This window comes from Bos javanicus, chromosome 8 (assembly GCF_032452875.1).
Source record: "Bos javanicus breed banteng chromosome 8, ARS-OSU_banteng_1.0, whole genome shotgun sequence".
Classification (NCBI taxonomy): Eukaryota; Metazoa; Chordata; class Mammalia; order Artiodactyla; family Bovidae; genus Bos; species Bos javanicus.
The window spans coordinates 100237740-100265407 of NC_083875.1; the positions used below are offsets into that span (position 1 = coordinate 100237740).

The window sequence follows — 27668 nt, forward strand, 5'->3', positions numbered from 1 at the left end:
AGAATCTCAGGGACGGGGGAGCCTGGTGGGCTGCTGTCTACAGGGTCGCACAGAGTCGGACACGACTGAAGCGACTTGGCAGCAGCAGCAGCAGCAGATGTTCATACCTTTGCATTGATTTCATAGAACAAATTAAACAAATATTTCTGAGTCCTGGTATGTACCATGCCTTTATATTTTAAAAGAGGGTAATTTAATCATGGCTTTCTCTTTAATGTCTTATAAGATGAAAGAAAAGGAAATGTTTTTGTAAATTAATATCTATTGAATATGTATTTCTCCTAAATTAATATTCCCCATAGTTTTCTGTAGGATATGCCAGAACTTTAAAATTAATATTAACAGAAAATTAGCATTAATTCATATTTACACATAATATTACAGTAATATTAACACTGACATTGCTTTAGGAAAGAATTCAGAATAAAGCTGGTGTAAATTGCTGTGTCTGACCCTTTGTGACCCCATGAACTATACAGTCCACGGAATTCTCTAGGCCAGAATACTGGAGTTGGGTAGCCTTTCCATTCTCCAGTGGATCTTCCCAACCCAGGAATCAAACCAGGGCCTCCTGCATTGCAAGGCGGACTCTTCACCAACTGAGCTATCAGGGAAGCCCATAAATTGCTGTACTGTTTCTAATTATGAAACAAATTTGATTTGTAAATGATGAAGAAAGCTGAGCGCCGAAGAATTGATGCTTTTGAACTGTGGTGTTGGAGAAGACTCTTGAGAGTCCCTTGGACTGCAAGGAGATCCAACCAGTCCATTCTAAAGGAGATCGGTCCTGGGTGTTCTTTGGAAGGAATGATGCTAAAGCTGAAACTCCAGTACTTTGGCCACCTCATGTGAAGAGTTGACTCATTGGAGAAGAGTCTGATGCTGGGAGGGATTGGGGGCAGGAGGAAAAGGGGACGACAGAGGATGAGATGGCTGGATGGCATCACTGACTCGATGGACACGAGTTTGAGTGAACTCTGGGAGTTGGTGATGGACAGGGAGGCCTGGCGTGCTGCGATTCATGGGGTCGCAAAGAGTCAGACATGACTAAGCGACTGATCTGATCTGATCTGATCTGACTGAATTTAAGAATATAGGAAGAAAGAGTGACGATGCACTCGCCCCTAATACTGTTCTTAAAAATCTCACCTCTGTATTGTTAGACTCTTTCCTTGAAGAATCTATGGTCCATATAAATAAATAACTGTCCCCAAACATGTTCATTTCAATGTGAGTTTTCACACGATATTAAAATGTTAAGAGACTTCCCTGGTTGTCCAGTGATTAAGACTTTGCCTTCCATGCAGGAGTTACGAATTCAAGCCAAAACATAAAAAACAAGGACTATTGTAACAAATTCAATAGACTTTAAAAATACATATAAAAAATAAAATGTTAAAAATAGATTAAAAAAATAAAAAATAGATCATGATGTAGGGCACCAAATATTTAACTCAAGTCAGTGACATGAAGAACTGAAAGAAAGAAGTAAAGAAAGAGATAAAGAAAGGAAAAAAGAAAAGAAGAAAGGAAGGAAGGAAAAGGATTTATTGAGGCTGAAGCTTTGTAATCTCGGCCACTGGTCAGTAAATTCTATTGAAATTCAACAGTCAAAGAGACAAACATGCAAAAAGGCTGGTGAAACAATTCTTAAATGCCAACAAAAAGAAGCCTATAGACTTTCAGGAACCCTGCGGAGAACAGCTGAGGTCTGCATTGTAGTCTTTACCCCCACCCCCTACCTCCCCTTCAGGGAAGTTGCTCAGTCGTGTCTTACTCTTTGTGACCCAGTGGTCTGTAGCCTACCAGGCTCCTCAGTCCATGGGATTTTCCAGGCAAGAATACTGGAGTGGGTTGCCATTTCCTTCTCCAGGGGATCTTCCCGACCCAGGAATCGAACCCGGGTCTCCTGCATTGCAGGCAGACGCTTTACCCTCTGAGCCACCAGGGAAGCCCAGGTGTGAATAAACCTCCAAATGGTAAACCTTTCTGGTTGGATGCTATTTTTTACTGTGTCTTTAGCTGGACAGGTCCCCATGTTATCATTTCTTGTATAGGAAATCAAAGAAAGTGTTAGTTGCTCAGTTGTGTCTGACTCTTTGCAGCTCCATGGACTGTGAGCCACCAGCTCCTCTGTGCATGGGATTTCCCAGGCAAGCATACTGGAGTGGGTTGCCATTCCCTTCTCCAGGGGATCTTCTTGACCCAAGGATCGAACCTGGGTGTCCTGCATTGCAGGCAGCATGTGAGCCACAGGGAAACCCCATAGGAAATCAAGGACCCTGGCACACAGAATTGAGTCTTAAAAGAGGACCCCAGTATTTTGACCAGCGGTTCAGAAAAAAGCAGGCCAACAGAGGATGAAGGCTGGGAGAGTAAGGGGCTCTGACCTGCAGAGCTGGAGAGAGAGAATCACTGGGAAAATGGAAAACTTGACCATGCCTAGTGGAAAGCTGAATTCAAGAAATCTGACTATATATTATGTTCACATTACATTTCCTCTGAGGAGAACGCCTTGCTTTTAAAAATATTGTTTTGTGTGTGTGAGGTGTTTCTGAGTCCTCTCGGGATTTCTAGACGGTCCACTTACAAAGGGTCATTAACATTATTTAAATATTCACAGTGGGGGAGGGTATGACATGCTGAAATTTCAGACAGCTCCGGAGTGGGGGATGGCTGGCCACTCTCCGGATCGGGTCGAGTCCCACGCTGTGTATCAGCTGCCTCCTTCCCCACCGCTGGCTTTGTTAACACACGCGCTCTGACAACAGGCCACCAGCTGGCACGACGCGGAGGGCAGCGTGAGGCTCTGGCAGGCCAGTGACCGGAAGCATCCTGGTCCGGGTCTCAGTCTCTGGAGCACATCAGGGAGAAGCCCAAAACACACGGAGCCGCCAGCCGCATCACAAAGATGCGCCTCCCAACCGCTCCCAGCTGGCTTCCTTACCAGACACAATCAGTCCCGAGGAACTCGACCCCTCGTTTAGGAACTCAGCAGTTTCGGCGTTGTAAGGACACACACACACCCGTATACACACATGTGTGTATACACCAACACACACGTCCACATGCACACACGCAGACACGCCCACCCCTGCGCGAACACAAGTCCACGGACCCAGACACAGAGCCCTCTCCCGGGTTAGGATATACTCGGCGTCACTTGCCCCATGCCACCGTCCCTCCGTCCCTCCAATTTATCCATCCACTCATTTCTTGGTTTCTCAGTTTGTGTAACGATTCCGCCAAAACCACAGACGGAAGGTGTGGGTGGTTGGGGAGGGGGTGTGGAAGCGGAGGGGCGGGCCGAGGTCCAGGGCGCCGAGAAGGGGGCGGGGACGGGGCGGGCTCCGGGAGGCGGCGGGCGGCGCTCCCAGCACTCCAGCGCGCCCGGCGGCCGCGGCTCTCGGCAGATGCGCTTGCCCCAGCCAGGGGCCGCTGAACGCCTTTCCGCGGAATCTCCCGGACGTCCCGAGGAGGAGGCAGGGGCCGCGCCAGAGCGCAGCCGGAGGACAGCGCCCCCGGGATCCGGCGCCCAAAGGTGGGTGTCCAAGCTGGGGCGCGGCGGCCTCAGACACCTAGTCCCCGGGTCGCCCTCCTGGTGTTGGGGCCTCTGGCGCGGGGATAGGGTGGCTCGGGAGGGACTGGTGATCTGGGAAGCCCTTGGATGCACCGAGGACTTTAAAGGGCTTTTATGGTCCTTGCCTAGTGGAGCGTGTGCGGAGAGGGGGCCTGCCTTTCTTGGAAAGGGCTGTGACCATGTGGCTTTGAATTCCTAGGTTTGGGGGAGGGCCAGCGTTTGGCTGCTTTATTCAATACTTATTCACTTATATATGTTTTTTTTTTTTTTTAATAATAAGGTTAGGAATCCCTTCTCCCACTCCCTCCACCAAACACAAGCAGAGCCGGGCTGTACAGGAAAGGCAGAGAAAAATCAAAGGGCCATAGCTGCCTCTCCAAACCTGGGAGCAGCGGTGGATGGAGCCGCTGGTTCCAGCTCGAGAGGAAGGCGCGGGTCCTGACTCCTTAGATGGCAGCGCTGGGGGCGATTTCGGAAGTCCGGAGCTTTGTAGCGAGACCGAGGTCTCCAACCAGCCAGAGCCTCTGGGGGCACGCGTTCTGGGAAGACGCTGCTGAAGGAGGGGAATCCGAGTCCGAGCTGAGCCTGGAAGTTTGGTCTGAGGCCAGGAGCCCAGCTATTAGGATCTGGTGTTTTATGACGGATAAAGCTGGAGACTATGTTTTGCCCCCTTCGTGGGGACACTGTGGGGGAGTCGTAGGGGCGGGTCGTGGTGGCGAGCTGGACAAAGTGTTCTGTTATCGCGGTGGAGAAGAGAAGGCGCGCCTCCTGGGTTAGGAGCTAGGAGATACTGGCGGCCCTGAGAAATTCTAGAGAAATTCTAGTGGAGAACATGGGACTGAATGGAAGTCTGGGAGAGCGGGCGGCCTGGGAGCCCGTGGCGGGAGGCGGGGCGGGCGGGGAGCGTCGGCGCTGGTGGTGGGTGAGCGCGGAAGGCGAAGCGGTGGCTGCTGGTGGTGGGGAACCAAGCGGCGGGTGGACCAGCGGGAGCGGACCTCGCAAGGTGGTTTCTGAGCTTCCCCTGCTCGGGTGCCAGATGAGCAGCCTTGGGGACTCTCTCCCCAGTCCGCAGAAATGGAGCATCTGGGAGCGAAGTGGCTCGTTTGGAGCGATGGTGGATTATTTCTCCAGACCCAGTAAAGCCAATTTCCGCGTGGGGCAATAATAGTTTGGTTCTGATAGGCTTTGTGGTGAGACGTTGGCAAATCTGTACCCTTCCCTGGAGCAGTTTTAAGTGCAGCACCGTTAATTTGGGCAAACTTGCGGACCCACCCCCACCCCCACCCCCGCTTCCCTGGCAAAGTATGTACCTTCGAAAAGACTGCGCGCACTCACAGATACACACATCTGTATGGTATATACGAGCCAGCAAACAACTCCTAGGGAGCGCCCTTCATCTTAACCCCCGGTCACTGGCACCTGGTGGCTGAGTTAGTACAAACCCACCACTCACTGGTGTAATCTCAGGGGATTTGTTTCCTTGGTTTGCTGTAGTTGAGTTCATTTAAGCATCACATTTTTCTTCCTGGAAATGTTCCCAGTTAAACACTCTCCTACTTCTGGCAGCCTCCTCAAATTTGATCAATAGAATTTCAGAGTAACAGGCCTAGAAATGAGGCATATTTAGTAAATGAGGCATATTTAGTAAGGAGTCCACTGCTTCTTTAAACATCAAGTCTTATAAGAACTGAAACTGCCTTAAAGCCCCTTCTTAATGACTGTCTGCTGCCAGCCCCTTCCTTCCCAGTTTTGACATAGGTTCTTTGCTTAAAGGGCATCTTCTCCTTTGAGTGGGCACACCATGGGTCTTGAGGGCCCAGCAGTTATTTTGAGCTGCACCAATAAAATCAGTCATGAGCCAGGAGAGCACTTGAGTCTCTAGATTCCTTACTAACGATTAAGTGGGCAATTAAGTGTTATGATGTTTCTCTGGCAGTGGAGTTCATTTTCAACTTATTTCTGGGATGCCAAGATGCTAGTGTGAGACCGGGCTTTGAGATGGGACAAACATTTTGAAATACCCATTATCTCATAGTTCTGGCATGACAGTTGAAACGGCTTCCTGCCTGCAGAGTTTAGGGTAGTGTTGTCAGAATTTATTTCACTTTCATAAGTGGCTCCTTCTGGCTCCTTCTGGCTCCTTAGGATCTCTGGCTAATAAAATGGAACAGATTGTCTTAATTTAGTTATCAAGTGAGGGGGAAGTGATCCACTGGTTGTTTTAATTCTAAACCTTTCAGTATTTTAATGTAGAAATTATACTAGTAAATGTTATTTTTTTGAAAAATGCTAATACCCCAGCCTTTCTAATTAATTATTACAATTATTGTCTAGATTCCACTGTCTTTATAGATTTGGTGGACTCTTAAAGCACCCGTGTCCTAGATTTCTATCGAGGTTGTCATCACAAGTCTCTACTTATCAGGACAATGAGAAATGTTTCAGATAAAGATGAAATTGAACTTGGATGGGAGTTGTGTTGAGGGGTTTTAATGATGAAAACAGGAGCATGTTGAGAATTGACTTCCGAAAACCAGTTCTGGTTTTTAATTTAATCCATTTTATCAACTCTGGTATGATCTCTCATGAATTAGCCTCTGGAATGGCTGTCCTTTGGATCTTGAGACACGTAGGAGGCACCATTTGCTTAGATTATTGGTCAGACATCCTGCGCAAGCTATTGGAAATTTCAAGGAATTGATTAATACACTTATCAGTTTCAACAAGTTTAGTAGGTTTTGCTAAAAGATTGAATTTTTTTATTTTTATTTTTTTTTTGTACTGTGTAAACTTGACACCTAGAGGCAGATTTTCTGTGATGCTGAAAAAGCTTAAGCTTCAGGACCCTGCACTAGCACCAGCCTCGTCCAGGAGCACTTTGGGTGGCTTGGGCCTGACAGAGGCAGTGTCTCCTTGAACCATCATAGGAAACAGATGGAGAAGGAGAGGGAGAGACAGAAATATCTTTGTTAGAGAATCACCTCCTAAGAATTTATGACTGTTGTTGAGTTTTGGACATATGTCCTTCAAACACATTTTCCAGAAATGTATCATCGAAAGTGGAAAGCATCTCTTTTCTAACAGGAAAAACAACTACAGGTTTCTCCCACTTTCTGAAAGTTGGGATTATTGCCACTTAGCTTTTACCCAGGATCTATATCTCACTCACTGAAAGAAATCCAAAGATTTTCATTTTTATGAAAAAAGCTATTATTAAATTATAACATGAATCTTTTATAAAAGTGAAATGCCTGCTGTAATGTGAAGGCAGGTATTCTCTTTACTTTATGCCATTTCAGCTTACCAAAAGTTTCATAGGAATAATCTACTTTCGGATATTGGGGCAAACCTATATTTTGCTCAAAAAGAAAGTTATAGAGTATGTTTATATGATTTAAATAGGACTTGATTAATAAGAATACTTAAGAAATGGAGTGCTCTAATACAGTAACTAAAGTTTAAAACCAAGTCTTAAAATTTTTTTTCCAACTGTTGTTGATGAAGATGTTTGTAAGATGTATTAAATGACTACCCCACTTTGATAACTTTCTGCCTTAATGAGTTTGCTGCTGCTGCTAAGTCACTTCAGTCGTGTCCGACTCTGTGCGACCCCATAGACAGCAGCCCACCAGGCTCCCCTGTCCCTGGGATTCTCCAGGCAAGAACGCTGGAGTGGGTTGCCATTTCCTTCTCCAATGCATGAAAGTGAAAAGTGAAAGTGAAGTCACTCAGTTGTGTCCAACTCTTTGCAACCCCACGGATTGCAGCCCACCAGCTCCTCCGCCCATGGGATTTTCCAGGCAAGAGTACTGGAGTGGGGGTGCCACTGCCTTCTTGGTGCATATACTGTTGTCCTCCTTTGGACCGTTCAGGATTTTGTAGTCTTAGTGTGATGTTAGCATAGATATGAATTATAATTTCTAGGAGGGCAGAAGTGTAATTGCCAAACCTAGTCCAGGACAGGCTCTAGAGGCTGGCTTTTGGAAAAAAAACAAAACAAAACAGAAATCCCAATGTAAATGTAGTTCCAGTTCTTTGCCCCAGTCTATGAAAGTTGAGCCCCAGAAAAATGAGTTAATCAAGACTTTGCCTTCTTCCTACAGTAAAGCAGGATGCGTTTTTTCCAGGGTTTAGCCAGAGGTTCTTTTTGCCTTTTGAAGTGAATTCTGAGATTGAGGAGGTGCAGAAGAGGACAACAGCATAGGCAGAGGGACCGAGAGCATCCTTGGGCCCATTGACCTCTTTCTCTTTGGAACTTATCTTTCAAATCTAAGAACAAGGAGTGTTACCAGGATGCGGGGGGACACGTGTGAGTAGGGTCAAAGGACATGTGAGTGGCATGTGTTCCCTTGTGGGTTGGAATCTCAGAAAGACCCCATGGGCCATGCTATTGGAAAAGATACCCTTTGGAGGTAGAATGCTGAGGGTTTCCTTATTCAGGCAGAGGATGGGGTGGGGATGAAATGATGGAGCTTCTTATAGGTGGTTTCTTTGCCTTGGAGGATCCATGTCTGAGTTGAGGGAGTCATGGTGTGAATGCCAGGGAAGGGGACAAAGCCATAGAACTTGGTGGGGATGTCACTGTCCTTTGAGCTCCTCCTTTCAGGGATTTCGTGGTTGGTTTGATGTTTGACTGGACCAGATGGGGTGAGCAGAGCCAAATATGCATATACTTTACCACCCCGGAGAAGGCAATGGCAACGCACTCCAGTACTCTTGCCTGGAAAATCCCATGGACGGAGTAGCCTGGTAGGCTGAAGTCCATGGGGTCGCTAAGAGTTGGGCACGACTGAGCAACTTCACTCTCACTTTTCATTTTCATGCATTGGAGAAGGAAATGGCAACCCACTCCAGTGTTCTTGCCTGGAGAATCTCAGGGACAGAGGAGCCTGGTGGGCTACTGTCTATGGGGTCACACAGAGTTGGACACGACTGAAGCGACTTAGCAGAAGCAGCAGCAGCATACCACCCCAGTTATCCAGAGGGTGGCAGGGCTCACATTCATTGGGTAGTGGTGGTGTAATCGCTAAGTGTCATCCGACTCTTGCAACCCCATGAACTGTACCCCCCAGGCTCCTCTCTGCCATGGGATTTTTCAGGCAAGAATACTGGAGTGGGATGCCATTTCCTTCTCCAGCAGATCTTCCCCACAGAGATCGAACCTTCATTTCCTGCATTGCCGGAGGATTCTTTACCACTGAGTCACCAGGGATTCATTAGTGTGTTGGCCAAATTCTCTGTGAGATCTAGAGCATATCACATAAACTGAGTCTTAGTTCCCTCATCTACAAAATATGAGGGTACCAAAACCTACCTACTTTAAAACTTGTGTTAAATGAGATAGAAATGAAAGCATCTTGCACACGTATTCCTCCCCAAGTTGGTTGTTTTCTTAAATTAACCAGAGTCTTCTTTCATTTTTGTGGCAGATACAAATAAGTAAACAGTTTTAAAAGTTAACTTTAAAACTTCCAGCAATTGTGTAGCAGATCAATTGTTCATCCTTTACACGGATCAGATAAAGAATGTTTGGGCCTGGAGGTTCTCCAGGCCCGACCTCCATGCCACCCACAGCCCCTCCTTCTGACTTGGAGAATCTCACTGACATCCCTCTCCTTCCCTTCCCCACAAAGCACTTGCACTGTTGTATTGAGACTTCTTCCAGTCATCTTTGCTTGCTCCCTTGTGATGCTTTGAGTAGATCAGAAGTTGTTTCTCAATCGGAAAATGGACCCCAATTTTTAGGACCAGAATCCTAGGCTTTCAGCTTACCCGGTGACTGGCAGTGGGATTCGGGTCACTGAGATCCCCCTTCACCAACTCCTGCAAGACTTTTTGTCAGCTCTAATGAGCTTACTCTGTCATAAGGAGGAATGGGGATGAATGTATTAAGTAAAGATTTGCCATGAGGGTTAAAATAAAAAAGGTTTTCCGAAGAGCCTGGGAAGCCTGGAAAATTCAGTCCTTTTTGTCTTACCATTGAACTTCTCATGGATTTGCAGTAGAGTTGGCTGTTTGGATAGATGATTATCTAGCACCTGGATGAGGCTGACACACCAGAGACATCATTTTGAGTTAATTCTTAAGTGCTACAAATCTTTCTTTGAAACAAACCCACATAAAAGGTGAGTTCCTTTCCCAGGGCAAAGGAAACCATGAACAAAATGAGAAGACAACACACAGAATGGAAGAAAGTATTTGCAGATGAAGGAACTGACAAATAATTCATCTCCAAAATATACAACACCTCTTGCAGCTCAATAACAAAAAAAAAAAAACAACCCAATTAAAAAAAAAAAGTGTATATGTGCTGTGTGCTGAGTCGCTCAGTTGTGCCTGACTCTTTGCAGCCCCATGGACTGTAGCCCACCAGGCCCCTCTGTCCATGCGGTTCTCTAGGCAAGAATACTGGAATGGGTTGCCATTTCCTCCTCCAGGAAATCTTCCCAAGCCAGGGATCGAACCGACATCGCTCACACCTCATGCATAGTCAGGCAGGTTCTTTACTACTAGTGCCACCTTGGAAGCCCCAGTCAAAAAATTGGCAGCTCTACATAGATATTTCTTTAAAAAAAAAAATGCAGAAGGTTAAAAAAGCACATGAAAAAATGCTCAATATCACTAATTATTAGAGAAGTGTAGATCAAAACTACAATGAAACATCACTTTACACAAGTCAAAATGGCTATCATCAAAAGATCTACAAACAGTAAATGCTAGAGAGGGTGTGGAGAAAAGGGAACCCTCCTATGTTGTTGGTGGGAATGTAAATTGGTACAGCCACTATGGAGAACAGCATGGAGATTCCTTAAAAAACTAAAAATAGAGCTGTCATATGATCTAGCAATCCCACTTCTAGGTATATTTCTGGAGAAAATCATCATTCCAAAACATCCATGCTCCCCAGTATTCATAGCAGCACTTGAATTTCCAGGACGTGGAAGCAACCTAAATATCCATTGACAGATGAATGGATAAAGAAGATGTGTTATGTATGCAGAATGGAATACTCAGTTCAGTTCAGTTGCTCAGCCGTGTCCGACTCTTTGCGATCCCATGAACCACAGCACGCCAGGCCTCTCTGTCCATCACCAACTCCCGGAGCCTACCCAAACTCATGTCCATTGAGCCAGTGAGGCCATCCAACCATCTCATCCTCTGTCATCCCCTTGTCCTCCTGCCTTCAATCTTCTCCAGCATCAGGGTCTTTTCCAATGAGTCAGCTCTTCACATCAGGTGGCCAAAGTATTGGAGTTTCAGCTTCAGCATCAGTCCTTCCAATGAACACCCAGGACTGATCTCCTGTAGGATGAACTGGTTGGATCTCCTTGCAGTCCAAGGGACTTTCAAGAGTCTTCTCCAACACCGAAGTTCAAAAGCATCAATTCTTCATTGCTCAGCTTCCTTTATAGTCCAGCTCTCACATCCATACGTGACTACTGGAAAAACCATAGCCTTGACTAGACGGACCTTTGTTGGCAAAGTAATGTCTCTGCTTTTTAATGTGCTATCTAGGTTGGTCATAACTTTCCTTCCAAGGAGTAAGCGTCTTTTAATTTCATGGCTGCTGTCACAATCTGCAGTGATTTTGGAGCCCCAGAAGATAAAGTCAGCCACTGTTTCCACTGTTTCCCCATCTGTTTGCCATGAAGTGATGGGACTGGATGCCATGATCTTCATTTTCTGAATGTTGAGCTTTAAGCCAACTTTTTCACTCTCCTCTTTCACTTTCATCAAGAGGCTCTTTAGTTCTTCTTCACTTTCTGCCATAAGGGTGGTGTCATCTGCATATCTGAGGTTATTGATATTTCTCCCGGCAATCTTGATTCCAGCTTGTGCTTCATCAAGCCCAGCGTTTCTCATGATGTACTCTGCATATAAGTTAAATAAGCAGGGTGACAATATACAGCCTTGACATATTCCTTTTCCTATTTGGAACAGTCTGTTGTTCAATGTCCAGTTTTAACTGTTGCTTCCTGACCTGCATACAGGTTTCTCAAGAGGCAGGTCAGGTGGTCTGGAATTCCCATGTCTTTCAGAATTTTTCACAGTTTATTGTGATCCACACAGTCAAAGGCTTTGGCATAGTCAATAAAGCAGAAATAGATGTTTTCTGGAACTCTCTTGCTTTTTCGATGATCCAGCGGATGTTGGCAATTTGATCTCTGGTTCCCTTGTCTTTTCTAAAACCAGCTTGAACATCTGGAAGTTCACGGTTCACGTATTGCTGAAGCCTGGCTTGGAGAATTTTGAACATTACTTTAGTAGCAGGTGAAATGAGTACAATTGTGTGGTAGTTTGAGCATTCTTTGGCATTGCCTTTCTTTGGGATTGGAATGAAAACTGACCTTTTCTAGTCCTGTGGCCACAGCTGAGTTTCCCAAATTTGCTGACATATTGAGTGCAGCACTTTCACAGCATCATCTCTTAGGATTTGAAATAGCTCAACTAGAATTCCATCACCTCCACTAGCTTTGTTCCTAGTGATGCTTCCTAAGGCCCACTTGACTTCACATTCTAGGATGTCTGGCTCTAGGTGAGTGATCACACCATTGTGATTAACTGGGTCGTGAAGATCTTTTTTGTACAGTTCTTCTGTGTATTCTTGCCATCTCTTCTTAATATCTTCTGCTTCTGTTAGGTCCATACCATTTCTGTCCTTTATCGAGCTCATCTTTGCATGAAATGTTCCCTTGGTATCTCTAATTTTCTTGAAGAGATCTCTAGTCTTTCCCATTCTATTGTTTTCCTCTATTTCTTTGCATTGATCGCTGAGGAAGGCTTTCTTAATCTCTCCTTGCTATTCTTTGGAACTCTGCATTCAAATGGAATACTAGTCAGTCATAAAAAGAATGAAATAACACCAACTACTACAACATAGATGAACCTAGAGATTGTCATACTGAGTGAAGTAAGGCAGGCAGAGAAAGACAAATATACTGCTAATATGTGGAATGTTAGGGGAAAAACCAAACAAACGGTACAAATGAACTTATTTACAAAACAGAATAGAGTCACAGATGTAGAAAACAGTCTTGTGGTTAGCAGGAGGTAAAGGGTAGGGAGGGATAAATTGGGAAATTGGGATTGACATATACACACTACTATATAAAGTAGATCACTAATAAGGACCCACTTCACAGTACAGGGAATTCTACTCGGCTCTCTGTAATGACCTAAATGGGGAAAGAATCTAAAAAAGAGTGGATATATGTGTATGTGTAGCTAATTCACTTTGCTGTACACCCCAAACTAACACAACATTGTAACTCAACTAGACTCCAATAAAAATTGTAAAATAAATAAAAGGTAACCTTCACCCTTGGTCCAGACCTTTCCACCAAATTCAGGGTGCCAGCCAGCGTTGGGGGCCCGGACTGGAACAAGCCTGTATGTATTTAAGGAAGTGAATCAGTTAGAAAAAAGCAGTTGGGGATTCACAAAAAGCCTGATTAAAAAAGCAGAACACTGTAGCACCTAACCCAGTTTACAGTGCCCCTGAGAAGTTTACTTTTTAGTCACTGTCTACTGGAGGGAAGTCCCTCCTCAAAACACCTCTGGAGGTGGCCACTGTCCACCTCAGGGCCAGTGACTCTCCAGTGTCTGTCCTCTGTCTAGGGGCCTCAGCCCTGCATAAAGACCCAGTTTCCTGGGAATTTGCCTGTTACAGTTGAGCAGTATATCTGGACACGTGATTCCTCAGCCAGGTGTCCATGGAGGAGCAGACAGTGTCTGTGTGATACAGACTGTCAGCATCATCCCTGTGGGAGGAGCCTGGATGCCGCCTTTTCAACCGGTTCCGCTGGTGATGCCAAGAGCAGGTGATGATGGCAATCCTGGGGCTCCATCAGCAGGACTCTACGTGAGCATTCTATGCTGTTGAGTGTCCCAAACTCCGTATCTGCTAGATAGGCTTGTGAGCAATCAAATCAGTGTATACCAGTGCCAGCCCGGAGCTGTTAAGCTCTCTTCTCAGATGTGTTTTTCATAAGCTCTACGTGTGATTTAGTGAGGAAGCCTTGGGAAGGATGATCACTGTGCTGAGCAAGGATAAACAGTGACGCGAGAGCAGTTTTTCCTGGGTTGTCAAAGGGCACTGGGTTGAACGTTACCCCACGGGCCTTAGAATGCCCTGGGTTAGTGAGGTTTAGAGAATTTTGCCAGGCCTTCCAGGGTTTTCGTTTTTTCTTGGTTAGAAGGAGCGCATGTGTGTGGACCAGGTTGCCCATACCATTCCAAGTTCTGTGAAGAGAGAGGAGTTCTTTAGGTGGCCGTCTGTCCATCCCTGTGATTTCCCCAAGGTGTATGTGCTGCTCCTGGGGGTCCAGGGCTGAAGCTGGGGTTTCCTTTAGCACAGACCAGCCCTGCAGACTCTGGGGGAAGCCCTAACCCCAGATAGGAGAGAGGGAAGGACGCCTGCTTGCCTTTCTTCCCCGCAGCCTGACTGGGCTCGAATGCAGGGCTATGCCAGGGCTGACGGAGCCCTGCACCTGGGGTAAGTGTGAGGAAGGCCAAACCACACTTTCCTCTAGGCAGTTAACTACTGGGGCAGCTGACTTTCTCGGCTTCTATTCACATGATGTCATTTGCACAGTGGAATAATGCAGAAACTTACTTTGTTTGGAGTGATGCCTCACATACTTTTTTTTTTTGATACAGCCTACAAATAGAGAAAGACACCATTGTTGAGACCTTTTCATATGTGTGAGGGGCAGGGGGGTGGTTGAGGGAATGATTTTCCCAAAGGAATTCATCTTAGTTAATATTCTAGAAAAATCTGCACAACTCTGAATTCAAAAGCTCTCTCTGTATGTGTATTAAAATCAAGGTCCATGTACCATGTGCTCTGTGAACCCAAAAGGCTATATTTAGCCTGGCAGAGTAGTATTTTTGCATCAGAACATTTTATCCTTACAAAGGATAGCAAGGATTCTCCCTGGACACAATTCCAGATGAGTAGACTTCATTCATTTGGGGAGGAATATGCACAAATGGTTTTGGAAATTTTGATCCAATCCAAAGTGGATCCCTGTTTGAGATCAATTTTTCCTTTTGAGAAGAGTTTAAATCAGTGTTAAATGCAGCTCGGAGATGGGCCCAGAGAGTGGGAGAGATTGCTTTTGCATGAAATCACAATGTGTACATTGTTTTTAAATATTCTTTTCATCGTACGCTTCATTACGAAAACAGTTCAACAATTCACAGCCTCCAAAGGGTGACAGATGTTATGGTGTAACCAACAGAGAGAGTGTAAGCTGGAAGAAAGAAAAGGGAAGAAATCCCTCTCTTGCCAACCACCACTCAGAATGGAATTGAGTTTTTTCTTCTAGGGGATTCCCTGTAATCCCCAGGGATGCCTTGACCTTGAGGTTTCTAGGCACGGTGCTGGGAGGAGCTCAGAGAAAAGGGGAGGGGATTAACATTTTCCCAGTGCCAGATGCCAAACCAGTTGCTTTGTCTGCACCCTGATACTTAATGCTTGCAATCACCCCGGGTTTTCAAGTGAGGGTGCTGAGGCACCGAGAGGTTACCCGGTAACCAGCCAAGTTATGGGATGTCAGCCAGTTTTCCTATGCTGCTCCCTCCTCTTGTTACTAAACCAGTGCTGAGTGTGGTTTGAGGACCTGAAGCATCAGCATCACCCAGGGGCCATGTTGAAACTAGAGCATCCTTAGCTCCATCCCAGACCTCCCAGTCAGAATCTGCATTTGTAAGAAAACCCTCCAGGGATTTGTGTGCACATTACAGTGTATGAAGCTCTGCTACCCTGGACCTGGAAGAGGAAGTTCTGGTGGATACCATTGTGAAAACTAGCCAAGCCTCAGGACAGCAATCAGGAGGCTGACTTGAGGGCTTGGTCTCTCTGAAGGGGGAATGGGTGCAACTAGAATCTAGCAGGATGCAGCTAAGCATTCTAAAATGCTCAGTACGCGCCGCCTCCCCTTGCAACGAAGAATTATCCTGCCCCACCTGTCCATAGTGCTGATGCTGAGAAACTCTGATCCAGTTGTTCAGATCTGGAATTCACATCCTGTAGATATGTTTTCATAGCCTTAGAGGCACAGTGGAGCTCTCTAGCAAGCCTAACTTAAATGAGATGATACTGATTGCATTTTGCTTTGCAGATGTGATTCTCTTTACTGGCATTTGCAAAGAGTAAATTTCATGCTGCAATTGCAGCATGGTAGATTTCCATTAGGGTTTTGACAGTGGTACCCAGGATGCAGTGGAAATGTTTCTGAACAGGTGCTGAGAATACCGTACTGGGGGTCACACCCCACTCCGCAGTCCTGCCTGGCAACAGTGCGTTTTGCTTCTTTGTTTTACTCCCTAAACCTGCTCAGGCCTCTCTTCTAGCTCACAGCCCCAGGCATGTTGTGTTTGTTCTGCTGTGCCACCTGGAGGCTAGGGGAGGGAAGGGAATAAACAGCAAGATTGGTGAAGGGTGCCAAAGCCTCTTGCCCATCACCTTGCCTCCCAGCCTACTGAGATTTACTCACCTCCCCCGTTCCTGGGTTCTGTCCCTGGGTTGGGGAGATCCCCTGAAGGATGGCAATAGTAACCCACTCCAGTATTCTTGCCTGGAGAATCCCTTGGGCAAAGGAGCCTGGCGGCTACAGTCCATAGGGTTAAAAAGAATTAGACACGACTGAAGCAACTCATTTCTCATATTCTCACTCAGCTCCTGTAATTCCAGCACCTCCACTGACAAACTTTCCTCTCTCCTCCCCTTTCTCTCTCTCTCTCTAGATTCTTGGTCCAGAACATCTGGAACTCTCTCTCCTCCATCCCCTCTGCCTCCCTCCCTTCTTTTCTCTCTGTTCTCCATTTGTCAGCTGAAAATCAGCCTGAACCATGACTGGGGAAGTGAAACTAGCATGTCCAATGTGTAATAAGGGGGAAATAAGTTTTGAATTGAAGTTCTATCCAATAACGAATCCCTGTCATTCATCTCCTTCAGAATGGCTATGAACACCTCTACCTACTATCTTGTTTTATACTGATTAAACTTGCTTTTTTTTTGAGCTCTAGAATTGGAAAACAGAGTTCTTTATGGGTTGTGGTGTGTTTTCCAGTTTTCTTTCACTGTTGGTATTATAACACTCATTTTCCTGTCCTTTTTAAAAAACATAATCCATGAGGTAGATTGTTCTCTACAACTTTTGGAACCAAACTGGAGTTACCACCAAGGCATTCGAAGGAAAAGAAAACGTCTTTGCAACTTCTGTGTACTTTCTTTTCATGACTCTCGTGATCCTTTGCAAATGAAAAGGCGGAGGGCCTTGGGGAGTGGCCAGTGGGCTACACAGAATGTCCAGCTCCAGCATTTGGATCCAGAGGCCAGGGCAGATGAAGCTGGGCTTCCAACCAAAGTGGAATGCATCTTCCCAGTATTGGGAAGCCTGTGTTTTTTCCAGTAGACCACCTGATCTGCTCCAGAGGGCTTTAAATTGGGAAATGTGGAATTACAGGGAATACTGGAAATCAGAGAACAGGAGATCAGTTTACTGTGGAGGATTATCAGTTATGTCACAAAAAGGGGAGATTTGACACCTGGTAACTGATTCCTAGTAATTGTTTTGAGGAAATAATTGGGAAATCAACATTAGAAACAAACTTGTCTTTAAGCTCAGTCTTAAAGGTATATAAATGAGACGAAGAAAACCACAGAGGCCTTTGTGCCCTGAGCTGCCCCTCCAGACTCCAGCACACACCCTTAAGTGTGCTGTCACATCTCATGAACACCTCCAGGGCCCTCTTGGGTTTGATAATGTATGCCATCTTTTGCAAGATTCACCAAACTCTTCAGGCTACAATTTATGCCTTTCAAAAATTGGTCTGGAAACTGCTAGTAAGAATCATCACAGAATTGACTACTGCAAATCCCTGGACCCTTTCAAAGTAACAATTACTGGCACTTTATGAAGAATAGCTCCAAACCAAGGGCAGAGTTTGTAAGAACAGAGGAAGACATAATTCATGTACAATTGAATAAAACCTTGAACCTTTAACATGGACCCATTTTCATCCACAAATTGGAATGAACTTTCTTTCCAAAGAGTATAACTTTAAAAAGCTCAAATTTTCATATTCCTTTAGTGAGTTGAATCTTCCGTAAGAGCAGCTACGCTGAGATTATGATGATGAATATTTAATCTTGTCAGTAGCTTGTTGTCGTTCGGTCACTAATTCCCATCTAACTCTTTGCAGGCTCATGAACTGCAACATGTCAGGCTTCCCTGTCCTTCACTGTCCCCCAGAGTCTGCTCAAACTCGTGTCCATTTAGTCAGTGATGCCATCCAACTATCTCAACCTCTGTCACTCCCTTCTCCTCCTGCCCTCAATCTTTCCCAGCATCAGGGTCTTTTCCAGTGAGTTGGCTCTTTGCACCAAGTGGCCAAAATATTGGAGCTTCAGCTTCAGCATCAGTTCTTCCAGTGAATATTCAGGGTTGATTTTCTTTAGGATTGACTGGTTTGATCTCCTTGCAGTCCAAGCGACTCCCAAGAGTCTCCTCCAACACCACAGTTTGAAAGCATCAATTCTTCAGCACTCAGCCTTCTTTATGGTCTATCTCTCACATCCATACATGACTATTGGAAAAACCATAGCTTTGACTAGATGGACCTTTGTTGGCCATGTAATGTCTCTATTTTTAATATGCTGAGTTTGTTATAGCTTTTTTACAAAAGCCAGGAAGAACCTTGACTCCTTGACACCAGATCCCCAAAGCAAAGCATCCTCCTGGCAGCCTGCCTGCCCAAGGGGAAGGAAAGTGGAGAGAAAGTAAAGGGAGAAGCTATTTATTAAGATTTTAGAAATATTTAGAGTGGTGGTTGCCAGGAGCTGGGAGCTAGAAGGAAGGAGGAATGGAAAGCTAGTGTTAAATGGGTACAATTTCATTTTTGAAAAATGTTCTCTGGATGGATGGTGGTGATGGTAGCATAACAATGTGAGTATACTTAGGGCCCCTGACTGTACATTTAAAAATGGTTAAAATGGTAAATTTTATGTTTGTATATTTTACCACAGTAAATCAGGCATCCACAGAGAAATTTTGTTTCATTTAACTTTAAAAAAAAAATAGTCAAAAAATAAATCCAAATGGCAGAAATAGAAGATAAATGTCACCACCACCATCAACAAAAAGCTCGTGAAAATCTATCTTTTGAAAGCCAAAGGAGAACCTTGGTCTTGAAGACAGCGGGACCTAAACACTCAGTGGGTTGACTCAGGGAGGGTTGGAGGGTCCAAACATTTCCTTGATGAACACTGTGGGATGGACCTGTGTTCATGGTGCCCTCATCGGAGGCCACAGGACTGATTTGAAGAGGAGGGCTTGAGCTGAGCTGTGTTTTCCTACTGTCTAGGCTGCTCTTTGGCCCTGGGATGAGGGCACCTCCATAATTTCCACCCCTCTGTCATCCAAGGAATCCCGAGTCGTCACATTTTTCAGTATTGTTCTCTTTGCAGTTTAATCCTGGCTTGTCACATTGCCAAGGTGAAAACTGTGCCTCTCCCCTTTATTTTTCCCAGCCTGGCTCCATGTGGAGGGAAATGATGGATGCCTGGGCTTGCTTTCCGGCATATCCAGGGCACCGCGTGTCTGCGCCTATACCGGCCCAGTCTCTGAAACGGGAAGAGGTGCCTGTTGAGGTCTCAGAGACACATGTTCTTAGAGTTGCTGTCTCCTCACGCTTCCCTGGCTGTCGGAGGGGCAAGTTCCAAGAGTGAGCCAGGGGTCGCGAGGCTGTGGAAACACTCTGGGGGCAGCCCTGGACGGCTCTTCCCTGTCAGTGGGCTTCAGTGTCACCCCAGCAGGGTGACTTCCAGGCGGAGGGCCAGCTCCCTGACGCTCCTGACAGCACGTGCCTTCTGCCTGCCGGGCCTGAGAAGTATGCTGGGGGCATTTCAGTGATGGACACTCCTAGCTCTTCCTTTTGCTTGCTTGTTTCTCATTTTCATGGTAGTGAAATACACAGAACATAAAACTGACCATCTCGGGATTTCCCGGGTGCTCCGGGGCTAAGACTCCATGCTCCCAGTGTGGGGGGCCCAGTTTGAACCCTGGTCAGGGAACTAGGTCCCAAATGCCACAACTAGGAGTTCGCATGCTGTGACTAAAGACCTCACATGCTGCAACTAAGACCCAGCACGACCACGTAAATAAATTTCTTTAAACCTTTAAAAAAAATAAAAATACTAAAGTGAAAAGTGTTTTTTTTTTTTTTAATTGACCATCTTAACCATTGTCAGTGGCAATAAGTACATTCACATTGTTGTGATACTATCTTTATCCATCATCCACAGAACTTTTTCATCTTGTAAAACTAAAAGCTTTACCTGTTAAACACCAACTTCCCTTTCCCCTCTACCTTCCAGCCTCTGGCAGCCACTGTCCACTTTCTGTCCCTCTTAGATTGACTGCTCTAGGTAACCCATCTAAGTATAACACACTTTCTCTTTTGTGACTGGCAATTTCACTTAGCATGTCCTTAATGGACATGAGTTTGAGCAAACTCCGGGAGACAGTGAAGGACAGGGAATCTCAGTGTGCTGCGGCCATGGGGTTGCAAAGAGTTGGGCATGACTCAGCAACTGAACAACAACGTCCTCAAGGTTCCCCCATGTTGTGGCAGGTACTAGGATTTCCATCCTTTTTAATATCGGTGGATTATATTCCAGAATGTGCCTATACCACGTTTTGGTGATCCATCACCCGTTGATGGACACCTGGGCTCCTGCTCTCCCCTTTTCTCTCACTCCTGTTGTTGAGAGGCATTATCTATCTGTGAAGTCCTCTAGAGATCAAAAGAATTCCCTAGTCCCTACTTTCAAGGAGTTCACTTCTCTAGCAAGTGCTGAAGTACAACTACAGGAAAAAGGAAATCACAGAGCAAAAGTCATATAACATGAGACATCCGACCAGGATGTGTCATAAGTGGATGTGGGTTTGTACAGCAGATGGCTTAGAGGGAATATATGCCATAGTATGGATTCCAGAGGTAGATAGCCTGAGCCCCGATCCTGGCTTTGTCCATAGTATCCATGTCACTTCGGGTGAATTGTTGAATCTCTAATAAGCTTCTGTTTCCTAAAACAGGAATAATAGTACTTTCCCCATAGAATTGTTGGGAGGATTAAATGGGAAAACATTGAAAAAGAGTTTAACAGAGAGCCTGACATGTGGTTCACATTCAAGACTAACATACGTATTACCCACTAATGCCAGTCAGTTATTTTTAATATATTGTTCTTGTTCTCTTAATATGACTAAATACTGGTATCTGCATTTGCCACAATTTTGCAAGTATTTGTGGTTCCTATCCTGTCTTTCCTCTTCATTTCCCCTTAAGATTATGATCGTTTGCATGGTAATTGATTTTAGAGATTCTCAGATTATTGAGTAAGGATAAACTGTTTTTATCAGATAACTGATAATAAAAGTGGATGTGGCCTGGCTTTCGTATCCACAGGAGGATATAGAATGAGGAAAGGAATGACCGTTAGTAGATAACCTTCATCTAACTGGTGAGGAAGTTGGCTTTCTCTAGCTCTGGACCTGTTAGAAGGGGAGGCGAGGTTCCGTCTCTTGGTAACGTAGGTCTGATTGATAACATTGCCCATGTAGATAATGCTATTGTGGCTGTTTTCACAATTAAAAAATTCATGTTTAGATTATTTTCATCTTGAATATTGAAATACTCATTTTTTCTAGTAATGCTTAAAATGTGGGGGCTTCCCATGTGGCTCTAGTGGTAAAGAAACCTCCTGCCAATGCAGGAGATGGAAGAGATGCAGGTTCAAGATGCCTGGGTCGAGAAGATCCTCTGGAGAAGGAAATGGCAACTCACTCCAGTATTCTTGCCTAGGAAATCTCTATGGACAGAGGAGCCTGGCAGGCTGCAGTCCATGGGGTAGCAAAGAATTGGACACAACTGAGCACAAGAAAACTTTAAAAAATCAAATTGATGGTTTTGCTAGGTAAATATTTTTCTATATGAGGGTGCCCTAAGGTATTCTAGAATGTAGGTCTAGGATACATCTGGCTGCTGCATTACTCTGTTCCTGTTTGTCTGCTTGGTATTTCCTACCCAGAGGTCCACGGACTTCAAGGCAATTGAATCCATTATTACCCATGAAAAAAAAAAAAAAATCTGAGTCTGCCTTGCCCCAACAATAGATTTCTCTTTAAAAAAACAAGGCATTTGAGAGGAGTGGGTGCGAACATAGGAATTCCTCCTCCACCCTCACTGTTGCTAAGCTGTAAGCCAATATTGTGAGAGAGAAAAACAGTCAAGGTCTCAACTTTCCTTGCCATGCCACTTTGTAATTTTGTTTACTAGTGTTAATGAAGGTTTCCCTCCATCATATGCTGGTTAAAGCTGACCTGTTTGTCCTTAGGTTTCAGACGAGGGGGCTTTGCTTCAATTAGCTAAAGGTGCCCAGGCTTCTTCTACCCCTCCTGGAGTTCTATTTACTCCTTGGTGTCTTTTGATCAGCTTTTCTGATCAAGAATTTATTTATTTACTCAGGCTGCTTATTTATTTACTTACTGATTTATTCAGTCTGCTGGGGTGGGTAAAGGAATATTGTGCTACCTTTGGATGTACTCATCTGTTTGCCATTACAAGTGAAAATCAAACTTGGAGATTTCTTTTCTTTATTTAAATTTGGAGACTTTTCTTTTTGTCAAAATCTCTGAAGAAGGATAAGGCCGCGGTGTTTGAAATACTTTTGTGGCTTTTACCGGGGGAGGATTTAGCAAGTGCATTTCCCAGGTTGGGTTTAGATTCGTATTTGTTTATGTTCCAAACTTTTTTCCCCTGTAATACCATAATTTTGAGTATCTACAGAACTGGGGGCAGATCGTATTTCATGGAATGTGTAATCCTTTGGGGTTGTATATTTTACTCAAATAAACTTTCATGATGGGTTGTCTAAATACAATGAAGTCTCCAGCAGGTTTCTTGGCTAATTTCGTTCTTTGGCTAATTTTGTTCTTTTCCTGCTTTCCTGCTCAGACTTCTGTCCAACATCCCTTGAAATGGGCAACTGAATAGGGTGAAAGTAAAGATTTGGAGTGGTGGTGCAGTTACTGAGAGGTATTTGGGCTTGATATTATCTGATGGTAACACTAAAGCGATATAGGAACCCCTGCTTGAGCTGCCCCAGTTGTGGGTCTGGGGTGTTCTCCAGTGGTGGAGAGGCACTCTTCTGTTGGTTGTCTCACTTCTGGGCACCAGAAATATTAGCCCTTGGTTAACAGAATGTAGGACGGCCCACCTCGGAAGGACCTTAGAATACAGAAACGAGAATAGAGTGTAGGAAGGAAGTTGACAGTTTTCAGTGACAGCTCGACCTAATTTGCAAACTGTTATGTTCTAAAGCCATAGAGTAATCCACAGACTAGTAATCCTCGTCAAAGGGCTAGGTTGTAGGGAAAGAATCCTGTAGAACTGAGGCGTTCAGAACAACTTGATCAAGTTCTCTACCTCCCGAAGCCTTGGTTTTGCAAACTGCAAAATGGGGCTAATCATACGGATGATTAGTGGTTTCTGTGCAGGAACCAATCCAGAGTAGCTGGCGAAATGAAAACATGCATTTTCAATAATATGCTTTTAATAAATGTAAATTTCTCTCCCTCAACCATTCAGGATCAAGTAAGTTGCCATGTAGAAGTGTTTTGGAAACTATGGATATTAATTATTATTTGACTCTTAGTTGACTTAAACATTTGTTTGTCCTAGGAATAGAGAAAAATATCCTTTGATCATGAGACAGGTGCATTTTTAGTATGTTAAAACCACTGCCTGTCTTTCTTGTGGCTTACTAATGTGGGTAGTTTCAACCCTTCCATATTCTCAATGGCACAGAACCTTCAGGTCTTTTAATCAAGTAGGTTCTAAAGCTGTAGGATGACTGGGAGGCACTGATGAAATGACAGCTTCCAAACAGCCTATCGGCCTCACAGAACCTGTGGCTCTGGGAAGACAAGTGAGGCAGACCTAGGGCCATAATGAAGTGACTCCCGGTGGTCCCCTCACACTCCCTGCTTTCCACTTAGTCTGATTTATCAGGAATGATGTGAACATGATTCAGAAATAATTTTATGAGAATTCTTCTTGTGGTTGAATCATATCTGGTGGCTTTTTCCATTTTTTCTAATGTTATCTGATTAGCTCAGGGAAGCCGAACTTTATTGTCCTGACTCATTGAGGGAAGCTGCTTGCTCATGAATGGGGAGACCCGGGGGAGGAAGAGGGCTGGCAGGCATTCCCACCTGATGGGTATCCTGGAAAATTCTAGGGAGGGGAGCATGTGACACGACTTCCAACGAAGTCTTACTAAAACCTTGCAGACGACCCGTTGTGGAAACACTTTCACCTGCGTTGATACACCTGCATTAATACACTCCTCTTCCCCTGAGAGGAGGCTGAGCTGACATCACCCTGTCCCATTTTGCACAGTAAGAAACTGAGTCTCAGAGATGCTAAGGGAATGGCTTAGCATCCCACACTTAGATCTGATGATATTTCAGATGGGTACAGAGCACCAAAGTTAGAGGAGAATGGGAAATTTAGCAAGAGGTTCTCTTTCTACTTTAAACTTTTCTCTATTGGCTGGATAGCTTCCAAAGAGTTATGATAATTGTTTTAAAAACTAAAAATGTGTTATATTTATGTTTATTATTCAACTTTAAGGAAATGAAAAAGGACCTAATCAATCCTTTAGTTCAGTTCAGTTGCTCAGTCATGTCCAATTCTTTGCAACCCCATGGACTGTAGCATGCCAGGCTTCCCTGTCCATCACGAACTCCCAGAGCTTACTCAAACTCATGTCCATTGAGTCAGTGATGCCATCCAACTGTTTCATCCTCTGTCATCCCCTTCTTCTCCTGCCCTCAATCTTTCCCAGCATCAGGGTCTTTTCAAATGAGTCAGTTCTTCACATCAGGTGGCCAAAGTTTTGGAGTTTCAGCTTCAGCATCAGTCCTTCCAATGAATATTCAGGACTGATTTTATTTAGGATGGACTGGTTGGATCTCCTTGCAGTCCAAGGGACTCTCAAAAGTCTTCTCCAACACCACAGTTCAAAAGCATCAATTCTTTGGCGCTCAGCTTTCTTTGCAGTCCAACTCTCACATCCATACATGACTACTGGAAAAACCGTAGCTTTGACTCGATGGACCTTTGTCAGCAAAGTAATGTCTCTGCTTTTTAGTATGCTGTGTAGGTTGGTCATAGCTTTTCTTCCAAGGAGCAAGTGTCTTAATTTCATGGCTGCAGTCACCATCTGCAGTGATTTTGGAGCCCCAAAAGAAAAAGTCTGTCACTGTTTCCATTGTTTCCCCATCTATTTGCCATGAAGTGATGGGACCGAATGCCATGATCTTCATTTTCTGAATGTTGAGTTTTAAGCCAACTTTTTTACTCTCTTCTTTCACTTTCATCAAGAAGCTCTTTAGTTCCTCTTTGCTTTCTGCCACATAGGTGGTGTCATCTGCATATCTGAGGGTATTGGTATTTCTCCTGGCAGTCTTGATTTCAGCTTTTGCTTCATCCAGCCTGGCATTTTGCATGATGTACTCTGCAAATAAGTTAAATAAGCAGGGTGACAATATACAGCCTTGACGTACTCCTTTCCTAATTTGAACCAGCCTGTTGTTCTATGTCCGGTTCTAACTGATGGTTTGTGACCTGCATACAGATTTCTCAGGAGGCAGGTAAGATGGTCTGGTATTCCCATCTCTTTAACAATTTTCCACAGTCAAACGCTTTGGCGTATTCAATAAAGCAGAAATAGATGTTTTTCTGGAATTCTCTTGCTTTTTCAGTGATCTAATGGATGTTGGCAATTTGATCTCTGGTTCCTCTGCCTTTTCTAAATCCAGCTTGAACATCTGGAAGTTCACGGTTCACATTCTGTTGAAGCCTGACTTGGAGAATTTTGAGCATTACTTTGCTAGCGTGTGAGATGAGTGCAGTTGTGCGGTAGGTTTGAACATTCTTTGGCATTGCCTGTCTTTGGGATTGGAATAAAAACTGACCTTTTCCAGTCCTGTGGCCACGGCTGAGTTTTCCAAATTTGCTGACATACTGAGTGCAGCACTTTCACAGCATCATCTTTTAGGATTTGAAATAGCTCAACTGGAATTCCATCACTTCCACTAGCTTTGTTCTTAGGGATGCTTCCTCAGGCCCACTTGACTTCGCATTCCAGGATGTCTGCCTCTAGGTGAGTGATCGCAGCATCGTGGTTATCTGGGTCATGAGGATCTTTTTTGTATAGTTCTTCCGTGTATTGTTGCCACCTCTTCTTGATATCCTCTGCTTCTGTTAGGTCCATGCCTTTCTGTCCTTTATGTGCCTTTATTAGTTCAGTCCTCTCATTTTTACGGATCAGAAGACTTGTGTTGTTAAGTAATTTGGTCAGGGTGATACACGAACTGACATGTGGTACAAAGTATATTTCAAAAAGTTAGTCGACTAACTGTGATTATTTAAGCTCTGTATTCTACTAAATGCATGTTTACCTGCCTGGACTAGCCCAGATCACTCTGGCTGTACTGTTGACAGAAAGGCTCCTGACCTTTGGCTTTGGGGTCTGTGAGACCCGGGTGGGAACTTGGTGCTTCTTGGTACCTTCATGACCTTGGGGCACATGACCCTTGTTCCTTAAATCTATTTCTTCATCTGCAAATGGGAATTATAATTCCCATCTTGCAAGGTTTGAATTAGACATTAGATGCAGTGAATTAGTAGAATCCATTGGAAATTACTATTTTTATAGATTAAGATGGTCAGGTATTAGAAATTTCATATAGTTTAACCTAAAATATAAAGGGGGCTTCGCTGATGGCTCAGTGGTGAATAACCTGCCTGCCAATGCAGGAGACTCGGGTTCAATCCCTGGATCGGGAAGATCCCCTGGAGAAGGAAATGGCAAACCACTGCAGTATTCTTGCCTGGGAAATCTGATGAACAGAGGAGCCTGGCAGACTACAATTCATGGGGTCACAAAAGAGTTGGACATGACTTAGAGACTGAAATACAACAAGAAAATATAAAGAGTCTAATAGATACTTGGTAAATAGTAACTGTTCAACTTGTAATACAGGATTAAATAGAATCTTTATGGATATTATGGAGTGGTCCCAAATATTTTCTTTTCTCAAGGAAACTATAAAGATGAAAATGACTCTGCATTTTCTTAAATTTTACAAGTACTCACTGCCTTTGGAAAGCCTTCTTACTTGAGTACCACCCACCACAGGACGTATTTCATCTTTTGATGTCTTTGGTAGTTCATGGCTCAGTTGAGGCGTCAGGTCCTGTATAATTCCTCCTTCTGGTTTTCTTTCATTGATGATCAATTATTTTTAGGTTAGAAACTTTTCTGTGCAACAGCTGCCCTGCCTCACTGATGCATGGAAAATGAGTATAGTCTCAGGGTTTTTGGTACTGTTATTGTTTCTTATTGGGTAAGTTTTGGCTAAAACTCTGTAAAATTCACTTAGACGCAGTAGTATTATGGAGTTCTAAGAACCTGTGGATGACTTTTGGGATACCTGTGTTCTGGATATCACTGTGATATTAACTGTTTTGCCTTGGACTCCATATGATTCATTTAATAATATACAAGATCTATAAGATCATTGTAAGTAAGAAAAAATACTTGCTTATGATTTTTTCTTGTCAATATACATAGATAGTGCAGAGAGTGAGTGGTAGGGAAACACTGAGGGGTGAGTTATTATTAGTTCATATTATTATTTCATTGTATTGTATTCCAGTTTTTTTTATCATAAATTTTCTCTGAACCAATATAACACTACATTCAAGGAAGTGTATTGCTTAATCCAGTTGATAAAAGAACTTTCAACCATGTTTCATTATAAAACCATTGACATAGGTTGGGAGCGGGGTGTGTGGAGAAATAGAAAATAAAAATGAGAAAATCTTAATCTTCATCATTTTCCATAGACTTCAACCCAATTTTCTACTCCTTAAAGTGACAGGCTATGCCTTTTTGTTTGTTGTCTTTTGAATGATTAAGAAAAAGAAAGCTGACATTTGTGTAAAA

At 44.2% G+C, this 27668-nt stretch overlaps 1 protein-coding gene across 9 annotated transcripts in view; it reads left to right on the top strand.

Annotated features, from left to right (window-relative positions):
- Positions 1-27668, top strand: part of PALM2AKAP2 (PALM2 and AKAP2 fusion) — a 511493-nt gene that overhangs the window by 386067 nt on the left and 97758 nt on the right. Inside the window, exon 1 of one of the 9 annotated variants that reach the window (XM_061426459.1) lies at positions 3448-3541. The exons of the other annotated variants lie outside the window; for them this stretch is intronic. The gene's annotated coding sequence lies outside the window, so the exon portion shown is untranslated. Of the gene's footprint in view, positions 1-3447; positions 3542-27668 lie in introns of those variants that run through there. 9 annotated transcript variants of the gene reach the window in all.